Source organism: Phalangium opilio, unplaced genomic scaffold (assembly GCF_054372755.1).
Source record: "Phalangium opilio isolate 3A_F unplaced genomic scaffold, DU_Popi_V2 ptg000039l_1, whole genome shotgun sequence".
NCBI classification, from domain to species: Eukaryota; Metazoa; Arthropoda; class Arachnida; order Opiliones; family Phalangiidae; genus Phalangium; species Phalangium opilio.
The window spans coordinates 1,989,823-2,012,045 of NW_028324162.1; the positions used below are offsets into that span (position 1 = coordinate 1,989,823).

The 22,223-nt window shown below is 43.2% G+C and overlaps 10 non-coding genes across 10 annotated transcripts; all 10 read right to left on the bottom strand.

The window, feature by feature from the left end:
- Nucleotides 1-1,584: 1,584 nt before the first annotated feature.
- On the bottom strand, nucleotides 1,585-1,707 carry TRNAL-CAA (transfer RNA leucine (anticodon CAA)). Its single transcript has 2 exons — nucleotides 1,670-1,707; nucleotides 1,585-1,630 (listed from the first exon to the last, which is right to left on the bottom strand). It is a non-coding gene; the product is annotated as a tRNA-Leu (tRNA).
- Nucleotides 1,708-3,281: 1,574 nt separating this feature from the next.
- On the bottom strand, nucleotides 3,282-3,404 carry TRNAL-CAA (transfer RNA leucine (anticodon CAA)). The gene is made up of 2 exons: nucleotides 3,367-3,404; nucleotides 3,282-3,327 (listed from the first exon to the last, which is right to left on the bottom strand). It is a non-coding gene; the product is annotated as a tRNA-Leu (tRNA).
- Nucleotides 3,405-4,978: 1,574 nt separating this feature from the next.
- On the bottom strand, nucleotides 4,979-5,101 carry TRNAL-CAA (transfer RNA leucine (anticodon CAA)). The gene is made up of 2 exons: nucleotides 5,064-5,101; nucleotides 4,979-5,024 (listed from the first exon to the last, which is right to left on the bottom strand). It is a non-coding gene; the product is annotated as a tRNA-Leu (tRNA).
- A 6,490-nt stretch (nucleotides 5,102-11,591) lies between these two features.
- On the bottom strand, nucleotides 11,592-11,714 carry TRNAL-CAA (transfer RNA leucine (anticodon CAA)). The gene is made up of 2 exons: nucleotides 11,677-11,714; nucleotides 11,592-11,637 (listed from the first exon to the last, which is right to left on the bottom strand). It is a non-coding gene; the product is annotated as a tRNA-Leu (tRNA).
- A 2,141-nt stretch (nucleotides 11,715-13,855) lies between these two features.
- TRNAL-CAA (transfer RNA leucine (anticodon CAA)) lies at nucleotides 13,856-13,977 on the bottom strand. Its single transcript has 2 exons — nucleotides 13,940-13,977; nucleotides 13,856-13,901 (listed from the first exon to the last, which is right to left on the bottom strand). It is a non-coding gene; the product is annotated as a tRNA-Leu (tRNA).
- A 255-nt stretch (nucleotides 13,978-14,232) lies between these two features.
- TRNAL-CAA (transfer RNA leucine (anticodon CAA)) lies at nucleotides 14,233-14,354 on the bottom strand. The gene is made up of 2 exons: nucleotides 14,317-14,354; nucleotides 14,233-14,278 (listed from the first exon to the last, which is right to left on the bottom strand). It is a non-coding gene; the product is annotated as a tRNA-Leu (tRNA).
- Nucleotides 14,355-14,798: 444 nt separating this feature from the next.
- TRNAL-CAA (transfer RNA leucine (anticodon CAA)) lies at nucleotides 14,799-14,920 on the bottom strand. The gene is made up of 2 exons: nucleotides 14,883-14,920; nucleotides 14,799-14,844 (listed from the first exon to the last, which is right to left on the bottom strand). It is a non-coding gene; the product is annotated as a tRNA-Leu (tRNA).
- A 255-nt stretch (nucleotides 14,921-15,175) lies between these two features.
- Nucleotides 15,176-15,297, bottom strand: TRNAL-CAA (transfer RNA leucine (anticodon CAA)). Its single transcript has 2 exons — nucleotides 15,260-15,297; nucleotides 15,176-15,221 (listed from the first exon to the last, which is right to left on the bottom strand). It is a non-coding gene; the product is annotated as a tRNA-Leu (tRNA).
- Nucleotides 15,298-16,877: 1,580 nt separating this feature from the next.
- TRNAL-CAA (transfer RNA leucine (anticodon CAA)) lies at nucleotides 16,878-16,999 on the bottom strand. The gene is made up of 2 exons: nucleotides 16,962-16,999; nucleotides 16,878-16,923 (listed from the first exon to the last, which is right to left on the bottom strand). It is a non-coding gene; the product is annotated as a tRNA-Leu (tRNA).
- Nucleotides 17,000-17,254: 255 nt separating this feature from the next.
- On the bottom strand, nucleotides 17,255-17,376 carry TRNAL-CAA (transfer RNA leucine (anticodon CAA)). The gene is made up of 2 exons: nucleotides 17,339-17,376; nucleotides 17,255-17,300 (listed from the first exon to the last, which is right to left on the bottom strand). It is a non-coding gene; the product is annotated as a tRNA-Leu (tRNA).
- Between the last annotated feature and the right edge of the window lie 4,847 nt (nucleotides 17,377-22,223).

Genomic DNA, 22,223 nt, shown 5'->3' on the forward strand with positions numbered 1-22,223 from the left:
CAATCCTGACATGGTTTTGTGTAATTTGGACGTTTTAAAATTACATCTCTTCCAGTTATTTTCATAAAACATATCGTGTCAGAAGTGGGAGTCGAACCCACGCCCTCATACGAGGCCCAGAACACACAGATTGACATCGTGAACCAATGAAACTAAGAACCCTTGAGTCTGTCGCCTTAGACCGCTCGGTCATCCTGACGTGGTTTAGTGTAATTTGGACGTTTTAAAATTACATCTCTTCCAGTTATTTTCATAAAACATATCGTGTCAGAAGTGGGATTCGAACCCACGCCCTCATACGAGGCCCAGAACACACAGATTGACATCGTGAACCAATAAAACTAAGAACCCTTGAGTCTGTCGCCTTAGACCGCTCGGTCATCCTGACGTGAATTGTGTAATTTGGAGTTTTAAAATTACATCTCTTCCAGTTATTTTCATAAAACATATCGTGTCAGAAGTGGGATTAGAACCCACGCCCTCATACGAGGAACAGAATTCACAGATTCACATCGTGAACGAAGGAAGCTAAGCCCCTTGAGCCTGGCGCCTTAGACCGCTCGGCCATCCTGACGTGATTTTGTGTAATTTGGACGTTTAAAAATTACATCTCTTCCCGTTATTTTCATAAAACATATCGTGTCAGAAGTGGGATTCGAACCCACTCTCTCATACGAGGCCCAGCATACACAGATTGACATCGTGAACCAATGAAACTAAGAACCCTTGAATCTGTAGCCTTAGACCGCTCGGCAATCCTGACATGGTTTTGTGTAATTTGGACGTTTTAAAATTACATCTCTTCCAGTTATTTTCATAAAACATATCGTGTCAGAAGTGGGAGTCGAACCCACGCCCTCATACGAGGCCCAGAACACACTGATTGACATCGTGAACCAATGAAACTAAGAACCCTTGAGTCTGTCGCCTTAGACCGCTCGGTCATCCTGACGTGGTTTAGTGTAATTTGGACGTTTTAAAATTACATCTCTTCCAGTTATTTTCATAAAACATATCGTGTCAGAAGTGGGATTCGAACCCACGCCCTCATACGAGGCCCAGAACACACAGATTGACATCGTGAACCAATGAAACTAAGAACCCTTGAGTCTGTCGCCTTAGACCGCTCGTTCATCCTGACGTGGTTTAGTGTAATTTGGACATTTTAAAATTACATCTCTTCCAGTTATTTTCATAAAACATATCGTGTCAGAAGTGGGATTCGAACCCACACCCTCATACGAGGACCAGAATTCACAGATTCACATCGTGAACGAAGAAAGCTAAGCCCCTTGAGTCTGGCGCCTTAGAGCGCTCGGCCATCCTGACGTGATGTTGTGTAATTTGGACGTTTTAAAATTACATCTCTTCCAGTTATTTTCATAAAACATATCGTTTCAGAAGTGGAATTCGAACCCACGCCCTCAAACGAGGACCGGAATACACAGATACACATCGTGTTCCAATGAAACTAAGAACCCTTGAATCTGTAGCCTTAGACAGCTCGGCAATCCTGACATGGTATTGTGTAATTTGGACGTTTTAAAATTACATCTCTTCCAGTTATTTTCATAAAACATATCGTGTCAGAAGTGGGATTCGAACCCACGCCCTCATACGAGGCCCAGAATAACACAGATTCACATCGTGAACGAAGGAAGCTAAGCCCCTTGAGTCTGGCGCCTTAGACCGCTCGGCCATCCTGACGTGATGTTGTGTAATTTCTACGTTTTAAAATTACATCTCTTCCAGTTATTTTCACATAGCATATCGTGTCAGAAGCGGAATTCGAACCCACTCTCTCAAACGAGGACCAGAATACACAGATTCACATCGTGAACCAATGAAACTAAGAACCCTTGAGTCTGTCGCCTTAGACCGCTCGGTCATCCTGACGTGAATTGTGTAATTTGGAGTTTTAAAATTACATCTCTTCCAGTTATTTTCATAAAACATATCGTGTCAGAAGTGGGATTAGAACCCACGCCCTCATACGAGGAACAGAATTCACAGATTCACATCGTGAACGAAGGAAGCTAAGCCCCTTGAGTATGGCGCCTTAGACCGCTCGGCCATCCTGACTTGATGTTGTGTAACTTGGACGTTTTAAACTTACATCTCTTCCAGTTATTTTCAAAAAACATATCGTGTCAGAAGTGGGATTCGAACCCACGCCCTCATACGAGGCCCAGAATAACACAGTTTCACATCGTGAACGAAGGAAGCTAAGCCCCTTGAGCCTGGCGCCTTAGACCGCTCGGCCATCCTGACGTGATTTTGTGTAATTTGGACGTTTTAAAATTACATCTCTTCCCGTTATTTTCATAAAACATATCGTGTCAGAAGTGGGATTCGAACCCACTCTCTCATACGAGGCCCAGCATACACAGATTGACATCGTGAACCAATGAAACTAAGAACCCTTGAATCTGTAGCCTTAGACCGCTCGGCAATCCTGACATGGTTTTGTGTAATTTGGACGTTTTAAAATTACATCTCTTCCAGTTATTTTCATAAAACATATCGTGTCAGAAGTGGGAGTCGAACCCACGCCCTCATACGAGGCCCAGAACACACAGATTGACATCGTGAACCAATGAAACTAAGAACCCTTGAGTCTGTCGCCTTAGACCGCTCGGTCATCCTGACGTGGTTTAGTGTAATTTGGACGTTTTAAAATTACATCTCTTCCAGTTATTTTCATAAAACATATCGTGTCAGAAGTGGGATTCGAACCCACGCCCTCATACGAGGCCCAGAACACACAGATTGACATCGTGAACCAATAAAACTAAGAACCCTTGAGTCTGTCGCCTTAGACCGCTCGGTCATCCTGACGTGGTTTAGTGTAATTTGGACGTTTTAAAATTACATCTCTTCCAGTTATTTTCATAAAACATATCGTGTCAGAAGTGGGATTCGAACCCACGCCCTCATACTAGGACCAGAATTCACAGATTCACATCGTGAACGAAGGAAGCTAAGCCCCTTGAGTCTGGCGCCTTAGAGCGCTCGGCCATCCTGACGTGATGTTGTGTAATTTGGACGTTTTAAAATTACATCTCTTCCAGTTATTTTCATAAAACATATCGTTTCAGAAGTGGAATTCGAACCCACGCCCTCAAACGAGGACCGGAATACACAGATACACATCGTGTTCCAATGAAACTAAGAACCCTTGAATCTGTAGCCTTAGACAGCTCGGCAATCCTGACATGGTATTGTGTAATTTGGACGTTTTAAAATTACATCTATTCCAGTAATTTTCATAAAACATATCGTGTCAGAAGTGGGATTCGAACCCACGCCCTCATACGAGGCCCAGAATAACACAGATTCACATCGTGAACGAAGGAAGCTAAGCCCCTTGAGTCTGGCGCCTTAGACCGCTCGGCCATCCTGACGTGATGTTGTGTAATTTCTACGTTTTAAAATTACATCTCTTCCAGTTATTTTCACATAGCATATCGTGTCAGAAGCGGAATTCGAACCCACTCTCTCAAACGAGGACCAGAATACACAGATTCACATCGTGAACCAATGAAACTAAGAACCCTTGAGTCTGTCGCCTTAGACCGCTCGGTCATCCTGACGTGAATTGTGTAATTTGGAGTTTTAAAATTACATCTCTTCCAGTTATTTTCATAAAACATATCGTGTCAGAAGTGGGATTAGAACCCACGCCCTCATACGAGGAACAGAATTCACAGATTCACATCGTGAACGAAGGAAGCTAAGCCCCTTGAGTATGGCGCCTTAGACCGCTCGGCCATCCTGACTTGATGTTGTGTAACTTGGACGTTTTAAACTTACATCTCTTCCAGTTATTTTCAAAAAACATATCGTGTCAGAAGTGGGATTCGAACCCACGCCCTCATACGAGGCCCAGAATAACACAGTTTCACATCGTGAACGAAGGAAGCTAAGCCCCTTGAGCCTGGCGCCTTAGACCGCTCGGCCATCCTGACGTGATTTTGTGTAATTTGGACGTTTTAAAATTACATCTCTTCCCGTTATTTTCATAAAACATATCGTGTCAGAAGTGGGATTCGAACCCACTCTCTCATACGAGGCCCAGCATACACAGATTGACATCGTGAACCAATGAAACTAAGAACCCTTGAATCTGTAGCCTTAGACCGCTCGGCAATCCTGACATGGTTTTGTGTAATTTGGACGTTTTAAAATTACATCTCTTCCAGTTATTTTCATAAAACATATCGTGTCAGAAGTGGGAGTCGAACCCACGCCCTCATACGAGGCCCAGAACACACAGATTGACATCGTGAACCAATGAAACTAAGAACCCTTGAGTCTGTCGCCTTAGACCGCTCGGTCATCCTGACGTGGTTTAGTGTAATTTGGACGTTTTAAAATTACATCTCTTCCAGTTATTTTCATAAAACATATCGTGTCAGAAGTGGGATTCGAACCCACGCCCTCATACGAGGCCCAGAACACACAGATTGACATCGTGAACCAATAAAACTAAGAACCCTTGAGTCTGTCGCCTTAGACCGCTCGGTCATCCTGACGTGGTTTAGTGTAATTTGGACGTTTTAAAATTACATCTCTTCCAGTTATTTTCATAAAACATATCGTGTCAGAAGTGGGATTCGAACCCACGCCCTCATACTAGGACCAGAATTCACAGATTCACATCGTGAACGAAGGAAGCTAAGCCCCTTGAGTCTGGCGCCTTAGAGCGCTCGGCCATCCTGACGTGATGTTGTGTAATTTGGACGTTTTAAAATTACATCTCTTCCAGTTATTTTCATAAAACATATCGTTTCAGAAGTGGAATTCGAACCCACGCCCTCAAACGAGGACCGGAATACACAGATACACATCGTGTTCCAATGAAACTAAGAACCCTTGAATCTGTAGCCTTAGACAGCTCGGCAATCCTGACATGGTATTGTGTAATTTGGACGTTTTAAAATTACATCTATTCCAGTAATTTTCATAAAACATATCGTGTCAGAAGTGGGATTCGAACCCACGCCCTCATACGAGGTCCAGAATAACACAGTTTCACATCGTGAACGAAGGAAGCTAAGCCCCTTGAGCCTGGCGCCTTAGACCGCTCGGCCATCCTGACGTGATTTTGTGTAATTTGGACGTTTTAAAATTACATCTCTTCCCGTTATTTTCATAAAACATATCGTGTCAGAAGTGGGATTCGAACCCACTCTCTCATACGAGGCCCAGCATACACAGATTGACATCGTGAACCAATGAAACTAAGAACCCTTGAATCTGTAGCCTTAGACCGCTCGGCAATCCTGACATGGTTTTGTGTAATTTGGACGTTTTAAACTTACATCTCTTCCAGTTATTTTCATAAAACATATCGTGTCAGAAGTGGGAGTCGAACCCACGCCCTCATACGAGGCCCAGAACACACAGATTGACATCGTGAACCAATGAAACTAAGAACCCTTGAGTCTGTCGCCTTAGACCGCTCGGTCATCCTAACGTGGTTTAGTGTAATTTGGACGTTTTAAAATTACATCTCTTCCAGTTATTTTCATAAAACATATCGCTTCAGAAGTGGAATTCGAACCCACGCTCTCAAACGAGGACCGGAATACACAGATACACATCGTGTTCCAATGAAACTAAGAACCCTTGAATCTGTAGCCTTAGACAGCTCGGCAATCCTGACATGGTATTGTGTAATTTGGACGTTTTAAAATTACATCTATTCCAGTAATTTTCATAAAACATATCGTGTCAGAAGTGGGATTCGAACCCACGCCCTCATACGAGGCCCAGAATAACACAGATTCACATCGTGAACGAAGGAAGCTAAGCCCCTTGAGTCTGGCGCCTTAGACCGCTCGGCCATCCTAACGTGATGTTGTGTAATTTCTACGTTTTAAAATTACATCTCTTCTAGTTATTTTCAAAAAACATATCGTGTCAGAAGTGGGATTCGAACCCACGCCCTCATACGAGGCCCAGAATAACACAGTTTCACATCGTGAACGAAGGAAGCTAAGCCCCTTGAGCCTGGCGCCTTAGACCGCTCGGCCATCCTGACGTGATTTTGTGTAATTTGGACGTTTTAAAACTACATCTCTTCCCGTTATTTTCATAAAACATATCGTGTCAGAAGTGGAATTCGAACCCACTCTCTCAAACGAGGACCAGAATACACAGATTCACATCGTGACCCAATGAAACTAAGAACCCTTGAATCTGTAGCCTTAGACAGCTCGGCAATCCTGACATGGTTTTGTGTAATTTGGACGTTTTAAAATTACATCTCTTCCAGTTATTTTCATAAAACATATCGTTTCAGAAGTGGAATTCGAACCCACGCCCTCAAACGAGGACCGGAATACACAGATACACATCGTGTTCCAATGAAACTAAGAACCCTTGAATCTGTAGCCTTAGACAGCTCGGCAATCCTGACATGGTATTGTGTAATTTGGACGTTTTAAAATTACATCTATTCCAGTAATTTTCATAAAACATATCGTGTCAGAAGTGGGATTCGAACCCACGCCCTCATACGAGGCCCAGAATAACACAGTTTCACATCGTGAACGAAGGAAGCTAAGCCCCTTGAGCCTGGCGCCTTAGACCGCTCGGCCATCCTGACGTGATTTTGTGTAATTTGGACGTTTTAAAATTACATCTCTTCCCGTTATTTTCATAAAACATATCGTGTCAGAAGTGGGATTCGAACCCACTCTCTCATACGAGGCCCAGCATACACAGATTGACATCGTGAACCAATGAAACTAAGAACCCTTGAGTCTGTCGCCTTAGACCGCTCGGTCATCCTGACGTGGTTTAGTGTAATTTGGACGTTTTAAAATTACATCTCTTCCAGTTATTTTCATATAACATATCGTGTCAGAAGTGGAATTCGAACCCACTCTCTCAAACGAGGACCAGAATACACAGATTCACATCGTGACCCAATGAAACTAAGAACCCTTGAATCTGTAGCCTTAGACAGCTCGGCAATCCTGACATGGTTTTGTGTAATTTGGACGTTTTAAAATTACATCTCTTCCAGTTATTTTCATTAAACATATCGTGTCAGAAGTGGAATTCGAACCCACTCTCTCATACGAGGCCCAGCATACACAGATTGACATCGTGAACCAATGAAACTAAGAACCCTTGAGTCTGTCGCCTTAGACCGCTCGGTCATCCTGACGTGGTTTAGTGTAATTTGGACGTTTTAAAATTACATCTCTTCCAGTTATTTTCATATAACATATCGTGTCAGAAGTGGAATTCGAACCCACTCTCTCAAACGAGGACCAGAATACACAGATTCACATCGTGACCCAATGAAACTAAGAACCCTTGAATCTGTAGCCTTAGACAGCTCGGCAATCCTGACGTGATTTTGTGTAATTTGGACGTTTTAAAATTACATCTCTTCCCGTTATTTTCATAAAACATATCGTGTCAGAAGTGGGATTCGAACCCACTCTCTCATACGAGGCCCAGCATACACAGATTGACATCGTGAACCAATGAAACTAAGAACCCTTGAATCTGTAGCCTTAGACCGCTCGGCAATCCTGACATGGTTTTGTGTAATTTGGACGTTTTAAACTTACATCTCTTCCAGTTATTTTCATAAAACATATCGTGTCAGAAGTGGGAGTCGAACCCACGCCCTCATACGAGGCCCAGAACACACAGATTGACATCGTGAACCAATGAAACTAAGAACCCTTGAGTCTGTCGCCTTAGACCGCTCGGTCATCCTAACGTGGTTTAGTGTAATTTGGACGTTTTAAAATTACATCTCTTCCAGTTATTTTCATAAAACATATCGTGTCAGAAGTGGGATTCGAACCCACGCCCTCATACGAGGCCCAGAACACACAGATTGACATCGTGAACCAATAAAACTAAGAACCCTTGAGTCTGTCGCCTTAGACCGCTCGGTCATCCTGACGTGGTTTAGTGTAATTTGGACGTTTTAAAATTACATCTCTTCCAGTTATTTTCATAAAACATATCGTGTCAGAAGTGGGATTCGAACCCACGCCCTCATACGAGGAACAGAATTCACAGATTCACATCGTGAACGAAGGAAGCTAAGCCCCTTGAGTCTGGCGCCTTAGAGCGCTCGGCCATCCTGACGTGATGTTGTGTAATTTGGACGTTTTAAAATTACATCTCTTCCAGTTATTTTCATAAAACATATCGTTTCAGAAGTGGAATTCGAACCCACGCTCTCAAACGAGGACCGGAATACACAGATACACATCGTGTTCCAATGAAACTAAGAACCCTTGAATCTGTAGCCTTAGACAGCTCGGCAATCCTGACATGGTATTGTGTAATTTGGACGTTTTAAAATTACATCTATTCCAGTAATTTTCATAAAACATATCGTGTCAGAAGTGGGATTCGAACCCACGCCCTCATACGAGGCCCAGAATAACACAGATTCACATCGTGAACGAAGGAAGCTAAGCCCCTTGAGTCTGGCGCCTTAGACCGCTCGGCCATCCTAACGTGATGTTGTGTAATTTCTACGTTTTAAAATTACATCTCTTCTAGTTATTTTCAAAAAACATATCGTGTCAGAAGTGGGATTCGAACCCACGCCCTCATACGAGGCCCAGAATAACACAGTTTCACATCGTGAACGAAGGAAGCTAAGCCCCTTGAGCCTGGCGCCTTAGACCGCTCGGCCATCCTGACGTGATTTTGTGTAATTTGGACGTTTTAAAACTACATCTCTTCCCGTTATTTTCATAAAACATATCGTGTCAGAAGTGGAATTCGAACCCACTCTCTCAAACGAGGACCAGAATACACAGATTCACATCGTGACCCAATGAAACTAAGAACCCTTGAATCTGTAGCCTTAGACAGCTCGGCAATCCTGACATGGTTTTGTGTAATTTGGACGTTTTAAAATTACATCTCTTCCAGTTATTTTCATAAAACATATCGTTTCAGAAGTGGAATTCGAACCCACGCCCTCAAACGAGGACCGGAATACACAGATACACATCGTGTTCCAATGAAACTAAGAACCCTTGAATCTGTAGCCTTAGACAGCTCGGCAATCCTGACATGGTATTGTGTAATTTGGACGTTTTAAAATTACATCTATTCCAGTAATTTTCATAAAACATATCGTGTCAGAAGTGGGATTCGAACCCACGCCCTCATACGAGGCCCAGAATAGCACAGTTTCACATCGTGAACGAAGGAAGCTAAGCCCCTTGAGCCTGGCGCCTTAGACCGCTCGGCCATCCTGACGTGATTTTGTGTAATTTGGACGTTTTAAAATTACATCTCTTCCCGTTATTTTCATAAAACATATCGTGTCAGAAGTGGGATTCGAACCCACTCTCTCATACGAGGCCCAGCATACACAGATTGACATCGTGAACCAATGAAACTAAGAACCCTTGAGTCTGTCGCCTTAGACCGCTCGGTCATCCTGACGTGGTTTAGTGTAATTTGGACGTTTTAAAATTACATCTCTTCCAGTTATTTTCATATAACATATCGTGTCAGAAGTGGAATTCGAACCCACTCTCTCAAACGAGGACCAGAATACACAGATTCACATCGTGACCCAATGAAACTAAGAACCCTTGAATCTGTAGCCTTAGACAGCTCGGCAATCCTGACATGGTTTTGTGTAATTTGGACGTTTTAAAATTACATCTCTTCCAGTTATTTTCATTAAACATATCGTGTCAGAAGTGGGATTCGAACCCACGCCCTCATACGAGGCCCAGAATAACACAGATTCACATCGTGAACGAAGGAAGCTAAGCCCCTTGAGTCTTGCGCCTTAGACCGCTCGGCCATCCTGACGTGATGTTGTGTAATTTCTACGTTTTAAAATTACATCTCTTCCAGTTATTTTCATATAACATATCGTGTCAGAAGTGGAATTCGAACCCACTCTCTCAAACGAGGACCAGAATACACAGATTCACATCGTGAACCAATGAAACTAAGAACCATTGAGTCTGTCGCCTTAGACCGCTCGGTCATCCTGACTTGATGTTGTGCAACTTGGACGTTTTAAACTTACATCTCTTCCAGTTATTTTCAAAAAACATATCGTGTCAGAAGTGGGATTCGAACCCACGCCCTCATACGAGGCCCAGAATAACACAGTTTCACATCGTGAACGAAGGAAGCTAAGCCCCTTGAGCCTGGCGCCTTAGACCGCTCGGCCATCCTGACGTGATTTTGTGTAATTTGGACGTTTTAAAATTACATCTCTTCCCGTTATTTTCATAAAACATATCGTGTCAGAAGTGGGATTCGAACCCACTCTCTCATACGAGGCCCAGCATACACAGATTGACATCGTGAACCAATGAAACTAAGAACCCTTGAATCTGTAGCCTTAGACCGCTCGGCAATCCTGACATGGTTTTGTGTAATTTGGACGTTTTAAAATTACATCTCTTCCAGTTATTTTCATAAAACATATCGTGTCAGAAGTGGGAGTCGAACCCACGCCCTCATACGAGGCCCAGAACACACAGATTGACATCGTGAACCAATGAAACTAAGAACCCTTGAGTCTGTCGCCTTAGACCGCTCGGTCATCCTAACGTGGTTTAGTGTAATTTGGACGTTTTAAAATTACATCTCTTCCAGTTATTTTCATAAAACATATCGTGTCAGAAGTGGGATTCGAACCCACGCCCTCATACGAGGAACAGAATTCACAGATTCACATCGTGAACGAAGGAAGCTAAGCCCCTTGAGTCTGGCGCCTTAGAGCGCTCGGCCATCCTGACGTGATGTTGTGTAATTTGGACGTTTTAAAATTACATCTCTTCCAGTTATTTTCATAAAACATATCGTTTCAGAAGTGGAATTCGAACCCACGCTCTCAAACGAGGACCGGAATACACAGATACACATCGTGTTCCAATGAAACTAAGAACCCTTGAATCTGTAGCCTTAGACAGCTCGGCAATCCTGACATGGTATTGTGTAATTTGGACGTTTTAAAATTACATCTATTCCAGTAATTTTCATAAAACATATCGTGTCAGAAGTGGGATTCGAACCCACGCCCTCATACGAGGCCCAGAATAACACAGATTCACATCGTGAACGAAGGAAGCTAAGCCCCTTGAGTCTGGCGCCTTAGACCGCTCGGCCATCCTAACGTGATGTTGTGTAATTTCTACGTTTTAAAATTACATCTCTTCTAGTTATTTTCAAAAAACATATCGTGTCAGAAGTGGGATTCGAACCCACGCCCTCATACGAGGCCCAGAATAACACAGTTTCACATCGTGAACGAAGGAAGCTAAGCCCCTTGAGCCTGGCGCCTTAGACCGCTCGGCCATCCTGACGTGATTTTGTGTAATTTGGACGTTTTAAAACTACATCTCTTCCCGTTATTTTCATAAAACATATCGTGTCAGAAGTGGAATTCGAACCCACTCTCTCAAACGAGGACCAGAATACACAGATTCACATCGTGACCCAATGAAACTAAGAACCCTTGAATCTGTAGCCTTAGACAGCTCGGCAATCCTGACATGGTTTTGTGTAATTTGGACGTTTTAAAATTACATCTCTTCCAGTTATTTTCATAAAACATATCGTGTCAGAAGTGGGATTCGAACCCACGCCCTCATACGAGGCCCAGAATAACACAGATTCACATCGTGAACGAAGGAAGCTAAGCCCCTTGAGTCTGGCGCCTTAGACCGCTCGGCCATCCTGACGTGATGTTGTGTAATTTCTACGTTTTAAAATTACATCTCTTCCAGTTATTTTCATATAACATATCGTGTCAGAAGTGGAATTCGAACCCACTCTCTCAAACGAGGACCAGAATACACAGATTCACATCGTGAACCAATGAAACTAAGAACCCTTGAGTCTGTCGCCTTAGACCGCTCGGTCATCCTGACGTGAATTGTGTAATTTGGAGTTTTAAAATTACATCTCTTCCAGTTATTTTCATAAAACATATCGTGTCAGAAGTGGGATTCGAACCCACGCCCTCATACGAGGAACAGAATTCACAGATTCACATCGTGAACGAAGGAAGCTAAGCCCCTTGAGTCTGGCGCCTTAGACCGCTCGGCCATCCTGACTTGATGTTGTGTAACTTGGACGTTTTAAAATTACATCTCTTCCAGTTATTTTCATAAAACATATCGTTTCAGAAGTGGGATTCGAACCCACGCCCTCATACGAGGCCCAGAATAACACAGATTCACATCGTGAACGAAGGAAGCTAAGCCCCTTGAGCCTGGCGCCTTAGACCGCTCGGCCATCCTGACGTGATTTTGTGTAATTTGGACGTTTTAAAATTACATCTCTTCCCGTTATTTTCATAAAACATATCGTGTCAGAAGTGGGATTCGAACCCACTCTCTCATACGAGGCCCAGCATACACAGATTGACATCGTGAACCAATGAAACTAAGAACCCTTGAATCTGTAGCCTTAGACCGCTCGGCAATCCTGACATGGTTTTGTGTAATTTGGACGTTTTAAAATTACATCTCTTCCAGTTATTTTCATAAAACATATCGTGTCAGAAGTGGGAGTCGAACCCACGCCCTCATACGAGGCCCAGAACACACAGATTGACATCGTGAACCAATGAAACTAAGAACCCTTGAGTCTGTCGCCTTAGACCGCTCGGTCATCCTAACGTGGTTTAGTGTAATTTGGACGTTTTAAAATTACATCTCTTCCAGTTATTTTCATAAAACATATCGTGTCAGAAGTGGGATTCGAACCCACGCCCTCATACGAGGAACAGAATTCACAGATTCACATCGTGAACGAAGGAAGCTAAGCCCCTTGAGTCTGGCGCCTTAGAGCGCTCGGCCATCCTGACGTGATGTTGTGTAATTTGGACGTTTTAAAATTACATCTCTTCCAGTTATTTTCATAAAACATATCGTTTCAGAAGTGGAATTCGAACCCACGCTCTCAAACGAGGACCGGAATACACAGATACACATCGTGTTCCAATGAAACTAAGAACCCTTGAATCTGTAGCCTTAGACAGCTCGGCAATCCTGACATGGTATTGTGTAATTTGGACGTTTTAAAATTACATCTATTCCAGTAATTTTCATAAAACATATCGTGTCAGAAGTGGGATTCGAACCCACGCCCTCATACGAGGCCCAGAATAACACAGATTCACATCGTGAACGAAGGAAGCTAAGCCCCTTGAGTCTGGCGCCTTAGACCGCTCGGCCATCCTAACGTGATGTTGTGTAATTTCTACGTTTTAAAATTACATCTCTTCTAGTTATTTTCAAAAAACATATCGTGTCAGAAGTGGGATTCGAACCCACGCCCTCATACGAGGCCCAGAATAACACAGTTTCACATCGTGAACGAAGGAAGCTAAGCCCCTTGAGCCTGGCGCCTTAGACCGCTCGGCCATCCTGACGTGATTTTGTGTAATTTGGACGTTTTAAAACTACATCTCTTCCCGTTATTTTCATAAAACATATCGTGTCAGAAGTGGAATTCGAACCCACTCTCTCAAACGAGGACCAGAATACACAGATTCACATCGTGACCCAATGAAACTAAGAACCCTTGAATCTGTAGCCTTAGACAGCTCGGCAATCCTGACATGGTTTTGTGTAATTTGGACGTTTTAAAATTACATCTCTTCCAGTTATTTTCATAAAACATATCGTGTCAGAAGTGGGATGCGAACCCACGCCCTCATACGAGGCCCAGAACACACAGATTGACATCGTGAACCAATGAAACTAAGAACCTTTGAGTCTGTCGCCTTAGACCGCTCGTTCATCCTGACGTGGTTTAGTGTAATTTGGACGTTTTAAAATTACATCTCTTCCAGTTATTTTCATAAAACGTATCGTGTCAGAAGTGGGATTCGAACCCACGCCCTCATACGAGGACCAGAATTCACAGATTCACATCGTGAACGAAGGAAGCTAAGCCCCTTGAGTCTGGCGCCTTAGACCGCTCGGCCATCCTGACGTGATGTTGTGTAATTTGGACGTTTTAAAATTACATCTCTTCCAGTTATTTTCATAAAACATATCGTTTCAGAAGTGGAATTCGAACCCACGCCCTCAAACGAGGACCGGATTACACTGATACACATCGTGTTCCAATGAAACTAAGAACCCTTGAATCTGTAGCCTTAGACAGCTCGGCAATCCTGACATGGTATTGTGTAATTTGGACGTTTTAAAATTACATCTCTTCCAGTTATTTTCATAAAACATATCGTGTCAGAAGTGGGATTCGAACCCACGCCCTCATACGAGGACCAGAATTCACAGATTCACATCGTGAACGAAGGAAGCTAAGCCCCTTGAGTCTGGCGCCTTAGACCGCTCGGCCATCCTGACGTGATGTTGTGTAATTTGGACGTTTTAAAATTACATCTCTTCCAGTTATTTTCATAAAACATATCGTTTCAGAAGTGGGATTCGAACCCACGCCCTCATACGAGGCCCAGAATAACACAGATTCACATCGTGAACGAAGGAAGCTAAGCCCCTTGAGTCTGGCGCCTTAGACCGCTCGGCCATCCTGACGTGATTTTGTGTAATTTGGACGTTTTAAAATTACATCTCTTCCAGTTATTTTCATAAAACATATCGTGTCAGAAGTGGGATTCGAACCCACGCCCTCATACGAGGCCCAGAACACACAGATTGACATCGTGAACCAATGAAACTAAGAACCTTTGAGTCTGTCGCCTTAGACCGCTCGTTCATCCTGACGTGGTTTAGTGTAATTTGGACGTTTTAAAATTACATCTCTTCCAGTTATTTTCATAAAACATATCGTGTCAGAAGTGGGATTCGAACCCACGCCCTCATACGAGGACCAGAATTCACAGATTCACATCGTGAACGAAGGAAGCTAAGCCCCTTGAGTCTGGCGCCTTAGACCGCTCGGCCATCCTGACGTGATGTTGTGTAATTTGGACGTTTTAAAATTACATCTCTTCCAGTTATTTTCATAAAACATATCGTTTCAGAAGTGGAATTCGAACCCACGCCCTCAAACGAGGACCGGAATACACTGATACACATCGTGTTCCAATGAAACTAAGAACCCTTGAATCTGTAGCCTTAGACAGCTCGGCAATCCTGACATGGTATTGTGTAATTTGGACGTTTTAAAATTACATCTCTTCCAGTTATTTTCATAAAACATATCGTGTCAGAAGTGGGATTCGAACCCACGCCCTCATACGAGGACCAGAATTCACAGATTCACATCGTGAACGAAGGAAGCTAAGCCCCTTGAGTCTGGCGCCTTAGACCGCTCGGCCATCCTGACGTGATGTTGTGTAATTTGGACGTTTTAAAATTACATCTCTTCCAGTTATTTTCATAAAACATATCGTTTCAGAAGTGGGATTCGAACCCACGCCCTCATACGAGGCCCAGAATAACACAGATTCACATCGTGAACGAAGGAAGCTAAGCCCCTTGAGTCTGGCGCCTTAGACCGCTCGGCCATCCTGACGTGATTTTGTGTAATTTGGACGTTTTAAAATTACATCTCTTCCCGTTATTTTCATAAAACATATCGTGTCAGAAGTGGGATTCGAACCCACTCTCTCATACGAGGCCCAGCATACACAGATTGACATCGTGAACCAATGAAACTAAGAACCCTTGAGTCTGTCGCCTTAGACCGCTCGGTCATCCTGACGTGGTTTAGTGTAATTTGGACGTTTTAAAATTACATCTCTTCCAGTTATTTTCATATAACATATCGTGTCAGAAGTGGAATTCGAACCCACTCTCTCAAACGAGGACCAGAATACACAGATTCACATCGTGACCCAATGAAACTAAGAACCCTTGAATCTGTAGCCTTAGACAGCTCGGCCATCCTGACGTGATTTTGTGTAATTTGGACGTTTTAAAATTACATCTCTTCCCGTTATTTTCATAAAACATATCGTGTCAGAAGTGGGATTCGAACCCACTCTCTCATACGAGGCCCAGCATACACAGATTGACATCGTGAACCAATGAAACTAAGAACCCTTGAGTCTGTCGCCTTAGACCGCTCGGTCATCCTGACGTGGTTTACTGTAATTTGGACGTTTTAAAATTACATCTCTTCCAGTTATTTTCATAAAACATATCGTGTCAGAAGTGGGATTCGAACCCACGCCCTCATACGAGGCCCAGAATAACACAGATTCACATCGTGAACCAATGAAACTAAGAACCCTTGAATCTGTAGCCTTAGACAGCTCGGCCATCCTGACGTGATTTTGTGTAATTTGGACGTTTTAAAATTACATCTCTTCCCGTTATTTTCATAAAACATATCGTGTCAGAAGTGGGATTCGAACCCACTCTCTCATACGAGGCCCAGCATACACAGATTGACATCGTGAACCAATGAAACTAAGAACCCTTGAGTCTGTCGCCTTAGACCGCTCGGTCATCCTGACGTGGTTTACTGTAATTTGGACGTTTTAAAATTACATCTCTTCCAGTTATTTTCATAAAACATATCGTGTCAGAAGTGGGATTCGAACCCACGCCCTCATACGAGGCCCAGAATAACACAGTTTCACATCTTGACCCAATGAAACTAAGAACCCTTGAATCTGTAGCCTTAGACAGCTCGGCAATCATGACATGGTTTTGTGTAATTTGGACGTTTTAAAATTACATCTCTTCCAGTTATTTTCATAAAACATATCGTGTCAGAAGTGGGATTCGAACCCACGCCCTCATACGAGGCCCAGAACACACAGATTGACATCGTGAACCAATGAAACTAAGAACCTTTGAGTCTGTCGCCTTAGACCGCTCGTTCATCCTGACGTGGTTTAGTGTAATTTGGACGTTTTAAAATTACATCTCTTCCAGTTATTTTCATAAAACATATCGTGTCAGAAGTGGGATTCGAACCCACGCCCTCATACGAGGACCAGAATTCACAGATTCACATCGTGAACGAAGGAAGCTAAGCCCCTTGAGTCTGGCGCCTTAGACCGCTCGGCCATCCTGACGTGATGTTGTGTAATTTGGACGTTTTAAAATTACATCTCTTCCAGTTATTTTCATAAAACATATCGTTTCAGAAGTGGAATTCGAACCCACGCCCTCAAACGAGGACCGGAATACACTGATACACATCGTGTTCCAATGAAACTAAGAACCCTTGAATCTGTAGCCTTAGACAGCTCGGCAATCCTGACATGGTATTGTGTAATTTGGACGTTTTAAAATTACATCTCTTCCAGTTATTTTCATAAAACATATCGTGTCAGAAGTGGGATTCGAACCCACGCCCTCATACGAGGACCAGAATTCACAGATTCACATCGTGAACGAAGGAAGCTAAGCCCCTTGAGTCTGGCGCCTTAGACCGCTCGGCCATCCTGACGTGATGTTGTGTAATTTGGACGTTTTAAAATTACATCTCTTCCAGTTATTTTCATAAAACATATCGTTTCAGAAGTGGGATTCGAACCCACGCCCTCATACGAGGCCCAGAATAACACAGATTCACATCGTGAACGAAGGAAGCTAAGCCCCTTGAGTCTGGCGCCTTAGACCGCTCGGCCATCCTGACGTGATTTTGTGTAATTTGGACGTTTTAAAATTGCATCTCTTCCCGTTATTTTCATAAAACATATCGTGTCAGAAGTGGGATTCGAACCCACTCTCTCATACGAGGCCCAGCATACACAGATTGACTTCGTGAACCAATGAAACTAAGAACCCTTGAGTCTGTCGCCTTAGACCGCTCGGTCATCCTGACGTGGTTTAGTGTAATTTGGACGTTTTAAAATTACATCTCTTCCAGTTATTTTCATATAACATATCGTGTCAGAAGTGGAATTCGAACCCACTCTCTCAAACGAGGACCAGAATACACAGATTCACATCGTGACCCAATGAAACTAAGAACCCTTGAATCTGTAGCCTTAGACAGCTCGGCCATCCTGACGTGATTTTGTGTAATTTGGACGTTTTAAAATTACATCTCTTCCCGTTATTTTCATAAAACATATCGTGTCAGAAGTGGGATTCGAACCCACTCTCTCATACGAGGCCCAGCATACACAGATTGACATCGTGAACCAATGAAACTAAGAACCCTTGAGTCTGTCGCCTTAGACCGCTCGGTCATCCTGACGTGGTTTACTGTAATTTGGACGTTTTAAAATTACATCTCTTCCAGTTATTTTCATAAAACATATCGTGTCAGAAGTGGGATTCGAACCCACGCCCTCATACGAGGCCCAGAATAACACAGATTCACATCGTGAACGAAGGAAGCTAAGCCCCTTGAGTCTTGCGCCTTAAACCGCTCGGCCATCCTGACGTGATGTTGTGTAATTTCTACGTTTTAAAATTACATCTCTTCCAGTTATTTTCATATAACATATCGTGTCAGAAGTGGAATTCGAACCCACTCTCTCAAACGAGGACCAGAATACACAGATTCACATCGTGAACCAATGAAACTAAGAACCCTTGAGTCTGTCGCCTTAGACCGCTCGGTCATCCTGACGTGTATTGTGTAATTTGGAGTTTTAAAATTACATCTCTTCCAGTTATTTTCATAAAACATATCGTTTCAGAAGTGGGATTCGAACCCACGCCCTCATACGAGGCCCAGAATAACACAGATTCACATCGTGAACGAAGGAAGCTAAGCCCCTTGAGTCTTGCGCCTTAGACCGCTCGGTCATCCTGACGTGGTTTACTGTAATTTGGACGTTTTAAAATTACATCTCTTCCCGTTATTTTCATAAAACATATCGTGTCAGAAGTGGGATTCGAACCCACGCCCTCAAACGAGGCCCAGCATACACAGATTGACATCGTGAACCAATGAAACTAAGAACCCTTGAGTCTGTCGCCTTAGACCGCTCGGTCATCCTGACGTGGTTTAGTGTAATTTGGACGTTTTAAAATTACATCTCTTCCCGTTATTTTCATACAACATATCGTGTCAGAAGTGGAATTCGAACCCACTCTCTCAAACGAGGACCAGAATACACAGACTCACATCTTGACCCAATGAAACTAAGAACCCTTGAATCTGTAGCCTTAGACAGCTCGGCAATCATGACATGGTTTTGTGTAATTTGGACGTTTTAAAATTACATCTCTTCCAGTTATTTTCATAAAACATATCGTGTCAGAAGTGGGATTCGAACCCACGCCCTCATACGAGGCCCAGAACACACAGATTGACATCGTGAACCAATGAAACTAAGAACCCTTGAGTCTGTCGCCTTAGACCGCTCGGTCATCCTGACGTGGTTTAGTGTAATTTGGAAATTTTAAAATTACATCTCTTCCAGTTATTTTCATAAAACATATCGTGTCAGAAGTGGGATTCGAACCCACACCCTCAAACGAGGACCGGAATTCACAGATTCACATCGTGAACGAAGGAAGCTAAGCCCCTTGAGTCTGGCGCCTTAGAGCGCTCGGCCATCCTGACGTGATGTTGTGTAATTTGGACGTTTTAAAATTACATCTCTTCCAGTTATTTTCATAAAACATATCGTGTCAGAAGTGGGATTCGAACCCACTCTCTCAAACGAGGACCAGAATACACAGATTCACATCGTGAACCAATGAAACTAAGAACCCTTGAGTCTGTCGCCTTAGACCGCTCGGTCATCCTGACGTGGTTTAGTGTAATTTGGAAATTTTAAAATTACATCTCTTCCAGTTATTTTCATAAAACATATCGTTTCAGAAGTGGAATTCGAACCCACGCCCTCAAACGAGGACCGGAATACACAGATACACATCGTGAACGAAGGAAGCTAAGCCCCTTGAGTCTGGCGCCTTAGACCGCTCGGCCATCCTGACGTGATGTTGTGTAATTTCTACGTTTTAAAATTACATCTCTTCCAGTTAATTTCATATAACATATCGTGTCAGAAGTGGAATTCGAACCCACTCTCTCAAACGAGGACCAGAATACACAGATTCACATCGTGAACCAATGAAACTAAGAACCCTTGAGTCTGTCGCCTTAGACCGCTCGGTCATCCTGACGTGGTTTAGTGTAATTTGGACGTTTTAAAACTACATCTCTTCCAGTTATTTTCATAAAACATATAGTGTCAGAAATGGGATTCGAACCCACGCCCTCATACGAGGACCAGAATTCACAGATTCACATCGTGAACGAAGGAAGCTAAGCCCCTTGAGTCTTGCGCCTTAGACCGCTCGGCCATCCTGACGTGATTTTGTGTAATTTGGACGTTTTAAAATTACATCTCTTCCAGTTATTTTCATAAAACATATCGTGTCAGAAGTGGGATTTGAACCCACGCCCTCATACGAGGCCCAGAACACACAGATTCACATCGTGAACCAATGAAACTAAGAACCCTTGAGTCTGTCGCCTTAGACCGCTCGGTCATCCTGACGTGGTTTAGTGTAATTTGGAAATTTTAAAATTACATCTCTTCCAGTTATTTTCATAAAACATATCGTGTCAGAAGTGGGATTCGAACCCACACCCTCATACGAGGACCAGAATTCACAGATTCACATCGTGAACGAAGGAAGATAAGCCCCTTGAGTCTGGCGCCTTAGAGCGCTCGGCCATCCTGACGTGATGTTGTGTAATTTGGACGTTTTAAAATTACATCTCTTCCAGTTATTTTCATAAAACATATCGTTTCAGAAGTGGAATTCGAACCCACGCCCTCAAACGAGGACCGGAATACACAGATACACATCGTGAACCAATGAAACTAAGAACCCTTGAGTCTGTCGCCTTAGACCGCTCGGTCATCCTGACGTGGTTTAGTGTAATTTGGACGTTTTAAAATTACATCTCTTCCAGTTATTTTCATAAAACATATAGTGTCAGAAGTGGGATTCGAGCCCACGCCCTCATACGAGTACCAGAATTCACAGATTCACATCGTGAACGAAGGAAGCTAAGCCCCTTGAGTCTTGCGCCTTAGACCGCTCGGCCATCCTGACGTGATTTTGTGTAATTTGGACGTTTTAAAATTACATCTCTTCCAGTTATTTTCATAAAACATATCGTGTCAGAAGTGGGATTTGAACCCACGCCCTCATACGAGGCCCAGAACACACAGATTCACATCGTGAACCAATGAAACTAAGAACCCTTGAGTCTGTCGCCTTAGACCGCTCGGTCATCCTGACGTGGTTTAGTGTAATTTGGAAATTTTAAAATTACATCTCTTCCAGTTATTTTCATAAAACATATCGTGTCAGAAGTGGGATTCGAACCCACACCCTCATACGAGGACCAGAATTCACAGATTCACATCGTGAACGAAGGAAGCTAAGCCCCTTGAGTCTGGCGCCTTAGAGCGCTCGGCCATCCTGACGTGATGTTGTGTAATTTGGACGTTTTAAAATTACATCTCTTCCAGTTATTTTCATAAAACATATCGTTTCAGAAGTGGAATTCGAACCCACGCCCTCAAACGAGGACCGGAATACACAGATTCACATCGTGAACCAATGAAACTAAGAACCCTTGAGTCTGTCGCCTTAGACCGCTCGGTCATCCTGACGTGGTTTAGTGTAATTTGGACGTTTTAAAACTACATCTCTTCCAGTTATTTTCATAAAACATATAGTGTCAGAAGTGGGATTCGAACCCACGCCCTCATACGAGGACCAGAATTCACAGATTCACATCGTGAACGAAGGAAGCTAAGCCCCTTGAGTCTTGCGCCTTAGACCGCTCGGCCATCCTGACGTGATTTTGTGTAATTTGGACGTTTTAAAATTACATCTCTTCCAGTTATTTTCATAAAACATATCGTGTCAGAAGTGGGATTTGAACCCACGCCCTCATACGAGGCCCAGAACACACAGATTCACATCGTGAACCAATGAAACTAAGAACCCTTGAGTCTGTCGCCTTAGACCGCTCGGTCATCCTGACGTGGTTTAGTGTAATTTGGAAATTTTAAAATTACATCTCTTCCAGTTATTTTCATAAAACATATCGTGTCAGAAGTGGGATTCGAACCCACACCCTCATACGAGGACCAGAATTCACAGATTCACATCGTGAACGAAGGAAGCTAAGCCCCTTGAGTCTGGCGCCTTAGAGCGCTCGGCCATCCTGACGTGATGTTGTGTAATTTAGAGTTTTAAAATTACATCTCTTCCAGTTATTTTCATAAAACATATCGTGTCAGAAGTGGGATTTGAACCCACGCCCTCATACGAGGCCCAGAACACACAGATTCACATCGTGAA